Source organism: Lynx canadensis, chromosome A1 (genome assembly GCF_007474595.2).
Source record: "Lynx canadensis isolate LIC74 chromosome A1, mLynCan4.pri.v2, whole genome shotgun sequence".
Lineage (NCBI taxonomy): Eukaryota > Metazoa > Chordata > Mammalia > Carnivora > Felidae > Lynx > Lynx canadensis.
Genome location: NC_044303.2, coordinates 175,952,406 through 175,959,864, shown reverse-complemented (window position 1 = coordinate 175,959,864; position 7,459 = coordinate 175,952,406).

The following is a 7,459-nucleotide window of genomic DNA, read 5'->3' as shown; positions in this document are numbered from 1 at the left end:
GGACTCAGCCTTTGCCATTGGCTTGGGCTTCGGCCTGCAGCACCTTCTTACAACTCTGGGAAGAAAGCCTCTTTCAACTGAGGCCTGGAAGTTATGTATGTCCGAGAGGTGGGCCTGAGAGTCTGCTCCTCTGTGATAGGTCTGTCTTTGATCCAGGCCTATTAGACAGCTTTCCTGTGGCCGATTGAATCTTTTGCAAATACATTTCTTTTTCCCAAAGCGAAGGGACGGTTTTGTTAGTTTTATTTCATTTCTTCCCCCTGCAACAATGAAGCAGGGAGAAGTCAACACGCCAGATTTCCTTCTCAGAAGGGCACGGTGTTTATGTGGAAGAAACACCTTGAGCAAGCAGCTTGGATGGATGACAGGTGACATTCCAAGACACAGGGCTTCAAAATATTTCACTCCAAGTCCCCTGAAAACCATAATAATTTAAAAAGCTTCGTTTTCCCCTGTACCTTTTCAGGTTGATATGTAAATCACAAGTTTAAATAGTCGTAAAAGATGCTGCTTACTATTTATTGTATGCTAAGTATCTGCTTTAAATATATTTCCTTTGGAACGTTGAAGCTGCACATTTAAGCTTTTCAGTTTTGAAAACCCGTCTGCTGCCTTGTCTAAATGGCAAGGCCATTTATTTAAACTATCAGCCAAATCAAACTGTCAGGAAGCATCTGACTTCACCACTTCGTTGAAAAAACTGAACCCTGACACGATCGCCCTTCTGAACTCCAGTTCTAAGTTGGACAGACAGACACACAGAGAGAAAGACAGACAGGTAGATATACAGACGGAAATAGACCAATAAACAGTTGAATAAAGCCAGAAGGAAGCCCCGTAAGGAATTTCTTCACTGAAGGTCTTTGCTTTGCTACGGGACTCTCCCCCTAGAGCTGTTGTCTCAAATCTTTCCCTCTATTTGGGCCTGGCAACCTTGGCCCCCTGTGGCAAAGCATTACAGTACTAATTATGATGGAAGGGAGGCAAGCCTTTCTTCTGTTAGGTGCAGGACAGGGTTTTGTAAAAGGGGAGGTGGGAAAGGAGAACAGAGACCCTACAAGCTGGTGGGGAGCCCATTTTGGAAGGTTGTGCTTTTGCAAGCTGAAAATCTGGCAACCGGTTCCCTAAAGCACATCCAAGTCTTTGTGCACTCCCAGGGCTCCGCTCCCCCAGTTGGAAGATTCCCAGATAGTATAAGGAGAAAAAGGGATTGATGACAATTTGCGAAGAGGTTCACAGACGCATGGAGAGGGCTGGAGACCCCAACTCCGGGCTCAGCTCCCTGGCCAGCGCTCAAAACCATGTTGAAGGGAGTCCCGAGAAGGAGGCCAAATGCAAGGACTCCATTCACGGCAACAGCTGTAGGGCAGGGAAGGAACGGAGAAGCAGTGCTATAAGAGTCTCCTCTCTCAGCCCGTACTATCCCTCCCACCCCCACCAGGTATGAAAGAGATCAGACATTTTCAGAGTTAAGAAAAGAATGCACTGGCATGACCGTTAAAATAGTCCACATTTGTAAGTCTTTTTGGTTCCAAGAAATGACTGTCTAAAGAATGGAGCCCTCTCTCTCTGAGCTCCGTCTTGTGTCCTGGTCAGAGTTTCGGGTTATTCGAGACAGACACGGAAGATCAAGGTTAGGCTGCATTATAAGTTTTCTTAGAAGAGACATGTTTGTGATTTGGGAGGTGCTTGTCCAGCCTCTGTCGCCCTGCCCCAGAATATTGCAAAGTCCTCCCAGTCAGTCACCTGCCTCCCGGTCGGTCTCGTTTTCTTCTTCCAGCCCGTCTTCCTCAGAGGCCACCAGAGCGACCTTCCTTTTTCGGAATCTTAAGAAATTGTTGGGGGGGAATATACACTGATGCTACCACTTTGGAAAAAGTTATGGAAGTTGTTTTGTTTTTTTTTAATGGCACGAAACATAACCCTACTGCGCGGTCAGCAATGGCACTCTTCAATATGAAGGCACATGTCTACGCAAAGACTCATGTAAGACTCTCCATAGCAGCATTTTCCACAATGGCCAAAACACGGGAAAGAGCCCAGATGTGCGTCAGTGGGAGACTGGGTAGCGGAACCGTGACGTCTCCACATGATGGAACACCACTAGGAAACCAAAGGAAGGAACACTGGTCTATACAATAACGTCGATGAAAACCGGAAGCATGATAGTGTGTGAAAGTAGCTTGCCTCCGAGAGTACAGGCTATATGGGGCACCTGGGTGGCTCAGTCAGTTAAGTGTCCCGCTCTTGATGTTGGCGCAAGTCATGATCTCACAGTTTGCAAGTTCCAACACCATTAGCACATAGCCTGCTTGGGATTCTCGCTCTCTCTGCCCGTCCCCCCACTCACCTGTGCCCTCTCTCTCCCTCAAAAAAAAAAAAAAAAGAGTGCAGACTATCAGATTCATTTACATAAAGTTTTTCAACAGCCCAAACTAATCTGTAACGATAGAAGTTAAGACGGGGGGGGGGGGGGGGGAAAAGAAAAGAAAAAAAAAACCCTTTACAGCACTCATAGAAATAAATAAACATATGATTTTTCTATTTATATCATTAATGGGCAATATATTAATAAATATATAAATAGTGAAAAAACAAAACAAAACAAAACAAAACAAAACAAAACAAAACGACAGTGGCTGCCCCTGAGGGTGGGTGTGTGTGGAGATCGAGGGGCAAGGAGCACGAGGAAGGTTCTGGGGTGATGTGAGTGTTCTGTCTTGACGCCCTGCTTGCGTTTCACAGGGGCATCATTTGTCAAAACCGTCAGCAGGTACTTGGAAGATTTGTGCATTTCGCCGTTATGAAATTCTACCTCACAATACATAAAAGAACTGTAAATGGATATTGACACTGGTTGATGACACGCATGCTGAAACGTTTGGGAGGGAGTTACTTTGAAATGCATGAAAGCTAAGGTAGGATAGGGACCGGATGAAGGGTGGAGAGATACGTGATTAAGGAAACGCGGCCAAGCGCGGTTACGTCTGGGTGGTGGGCGTGGCTCCTCCCCGTATGGGTCCTTTAAGGTAGGCTTGTCTCCAACGTCATTCTATGCCAGGGCTCAGCACAGTGCCCGCTTGAGCGGCTTCTCAGGCATTTTGCTCATTGGGTTCACCATAACAATCTGATGAGGCATGGCTCACCCGAGGTTTACAGATGAGAAAACAAAGTTTCCACCTGTCAAGTCAGATAGTTGGTAGAGGTAAGCCTGGGTTGCAGCCCGGGGCTCCGCCGGGGTGCATATTCTAATCATCTCCCCGAGCCCATTCTTTCAGAGGGCAGTAGCTATTTTAAGTTCCGCTGGCCACGTCCAAAAGTGTTCCCTGTTCTCCAGCCACGGACCACGAGGACTTCACAGAGGCTGGCTGACTTTTGTGTAGTATGCTTTGCGCCCCTGACCTGCCACCTGCTCTTTCTCTCCTAAACATTTTGACTTTCAGACAGTGACTCTTAACGGATTGACTCGTGTCCCCCACGAGTTCATGGGTTTAAGTCCTAACGCTGAGAATCTCAGAATGGGACCTTATTCGGAAATAGGGTCTTTACCAATGACCAACTTACAAGGAGGTCATTAAGGTGGGCTCTAATCCAAGGTGACTGGTTTCCCAGTAAAAGTGGGAAACGCGGACACAGAGACAGACATGGCCACAGGAAGATCGCCACGTGAACGTGCAACAGAGATCAGAAAGATGCGCCTACAAGTCTAGGAATGCCGAAGATTACCGGCAAATCGCCCAGAAGCCGGGAGAGAGGCGGGGAATACGTTCTTCCTCAGAGTCAACAGAGGGAACCCACCCGCCTTGACCTCAGACTTCTGGCCTCCGGAACTACAAGACAATAAATTTCTGTGGTTTAAGCCACCCTTCTGTGGTATGCGGTTACAGCAGCCTTAGCAAACTCACATCGCATTCTTAGTCCCAGGCCATTTTATTCTGGGACTTGTTTTGAGAGCCATCTCTCACATGCACTCCAGGGTGCAATACTGTACGTTTAGCTGAGTCCTTAAAGACGATATGGCTTAGGGGCACCTGGGTGGCTCAGTCGGTTAGGCGTCCGACTTTGGCTCAGGTCATGATCTCAAGGTCCGTGAGTTCAAGCCCCGCGTCGTCGGGCTCTGTGCTGACAGCTCAGAGCCTGGAGCCCGTTTCAGATTCTGTGTCTCCCTCTCTCTCTGCCCCTCCCCTGTTCATGCTCTGTCTCTCCCTATCTCAAAAATAAATAACGTTAAAAAATTAAATAAAAAAAAAGACGATATGGCTTAGAAATATGCTCCCAGAGAAACTTGACTGATAGCATAATGAGGGCCAAGGGAAGACCAGATTTCATTTATAGAGATGTATTTTCCAGGTGACCTTTCAGGGATCCATCTGTATATGATGTCCTCCCAGAAAGTTGCTGGGACTGAAAATGAAACTGCTTAATAAAACTACAAAAGTATCTCTACATTATGCTACATATCAACATGTCTGTAGAAAAAGTAGTCATGCTCATTAAACAGTGAGGCTTAAAGGGTTAATGGCCATTTTTTCCCCCCACCTAAAGGGAAAGGATAAGTCACATTCTTTTCCTCTGTCCTCTTTTGCTTCCTTCTTTCCCTTCCTCAGCCAGCTCCTATAACATGTCCAGGACCTGTGCTAGCTGCTCGTGACGTATATGGAATAGACTGCCCACACAAGATCATGTATCCATTCCCTGGTGCAAAAAGCAGGCATTGAGCTCTGGACTACATTTCCCAGACCCCCTTGTTTCTAGGAAGGGTTCATATGATTGAGTTCTGGACAACAGAATATGGGAGGAAGTGGATGTATGCCAATTTCCTGTGAGCTCGGTTCTAATTTTATTTTATTTTATTTTCTTTTTATTTTATTTTATTATTTTTATTTATTTATTTTATTTTATTTATTTTATTTAAATTTAAGTTAGTTAATATGTGGTGTAGTATTGGTTTCAGGAGTGAGTTTAGTGATCCATCACTTACAAAAACCCAGCGCGTATCCCACCAAGTACCTCCTTAACACCCATACCCATTTAGCCCATCCCCCCACCCGCTCCTTACCAGCAACATTGTTTGTTTCTGTATTGAAGAGTCTCTTACGGTTTGCCTCCCTCTCTGGTTTTATCCTATTTTCTTCCTTTCCCTATGTCCAATCAGTGTAAGCTCAGTTCTTAATAATTAGAACAACTGTCCCTTAACTTGCAGATACTTCACTTTGTTTATGATGCTTTAGTTTGCAATGATCGGAAACCTATTATCAGTACATAGATGAAGGGGAAAGAAAATAAAAAGCCTATCAGGGGACAGAGAAGGGATTCATTAGAACCTGGCTTTTAACATACTGCTGCTACAGGGAGGTGTTTTAGGGAGATTGGAGAAAAGGTACTAACATAACATTGAATCACACTAAGAAAGGTACTGTTTTGTATATCTCTATAATCTGATACATTAATAAGGAAGTCTTGGGGTGACTGGGTGGCTCTGGCGGTGAGTGTCTGACTTCGGTTCAGGTTATCATCTATGGTTCATGAGTTCAAGCCCCTCATTGGGCTCTGTGCTGACATCTCCAGAGCCTGGAGTCTGCTTTGAGTTCTGTATTTCCCTCTCTCTCTTGCCCTTCCCGCTTGTACTCTGTCTGTCTGTCTCTCTCTCGTCGTCTTAAAAATGAATAAACAGTAAAAATACAACAATAAAAAAAAACAAACGACAGGATGAGTAAGATTTTTTGCCGTATTCCATTTCAACCAATCACTGGAACATGTGCTATGTAAAGAAATCCTACAAACCAATTAAAGAAAATACAGAACTCAGGATATAGGGCAACGAGATGAACATTTTCTTCATAGACGGGGAATCCCAATGGCCGAGCCATATGCGAAGAAGGGCTCAGTCTCACCATCAATGGGGGAAACGGAAGTGAGAACAACACTATGACGATCAATTTGTATGATTAGTGTGGCAAACATCGGTAAGCGAATAATTCCAAGTGCTGGTGAGGATGTGGGCGACCAGAGCGCATGGGCTTAGAAACAAGAGCCCAGCTCGGGCGGAGTCCTGGAGAGTGATCTGTAGCACGTAGCAAAGTTAAGGATGCATGTGCCATGTGTTGGCAGTTAGTACGTCGCTGGGTATATAGCTCAGCTTGGTTCTTTCCAAGGTCTGCAGGGGAAACATGTACTAGGATAGTCATTGCTAGGATCTGTGTGGAAGGGGAGGCGAGGATCTAAGGCAACCTGGGTGCCCATTAGGGGCAAACACAAGTCAGAAGTGTGGTGGGTGCACACTGCGAAATACTACACAGGAGCCAGGTGCCGCACGACAGGTGCATATCCCGCTGCATGGAAAGATCTCCCTGCAATGAAACAGAGAGAGAAGGGAAACCCTATGGGGTTCACAGCACAATACTATTTTTTTTAACGTTTATTTATTTTTGAGACAGAGAGAGACAGAGCATGAACGGGGGAGGGTCAGAGAGAGGGAGACACAGAATCTGAAACAGGCTCCAGGCTCCGAGCTGTCAGCACAGAGCCCGACGCGGGGCTCGACCTCACGGACCGCGAGATCGTGACCTGAGCCAAGGTCAGCCGCTTAACCGACTGAACCACCCAGGAGCCCCAGCACAATGCTATTAATTTAAGTTGAAACACGTTCCCTCCAAGGCAACACGACTTGGCTGGCAAGAATCAATGCACAGCTAAGGCCATATGAGACACATCAGACTGGGGGCCAAGAGGAGTAATGTTAACAAAGAATCGGGAGGAAAGAGAGAAATGTAAAATAAAGAAAAAGTAAACAATCAGCAAGATGTCTGACCACTGGCCTGGGTGGTGTTTAAGTTAGGTGGTGTGTATGGGACACGGCTGGGACAGAGGACCCAGTTAGGGCACCATGATAATAGTCCAGATGAAGGAAAAGAAGCCTTGAACTAAGTAAATAGTAAGGCTGGAGCGATGGCAACTGACTTTTTATGAATATAATTTATTGTCAAGTTGGCTTCCATACAACACCCAGTGCTCATCCCAACAAGTGCCCTCCCCAATGCCCATCCCCCACTTTCCCCTCTCCCCCACCCCCCATCCACCCTCAGTTCTCTGTATTTAAGAGTCTCCTGTGGTTTGCCTTCCTCCTCTCTGTTTGTAACTATTTTTCCCTCTTCCCCTCCCCTATGGTCTTCTGTTAAGTTTCTCAAGATCCACACAGGAGTGAAAACATATGATATCTGTCTTTCTCTGGCTGACTTATTTCACTCAGCATAACACCTTCCAGTTCCATCCACGTTGTTGCAAGTGGCATGATTTCATTCTTTCTCATTTATGGCAACTGATTTAAGAGAGATATGGGAGGAGGCAGAAATGATGGGGCATGTGACAAATTGGACGTGGGGGATGAGAGAGAGGGAAGAGTCTAGAATAGTTCTTTGTTTCCAGACACCTAAGTGAACTACCCTGGCCTTACTAGGAC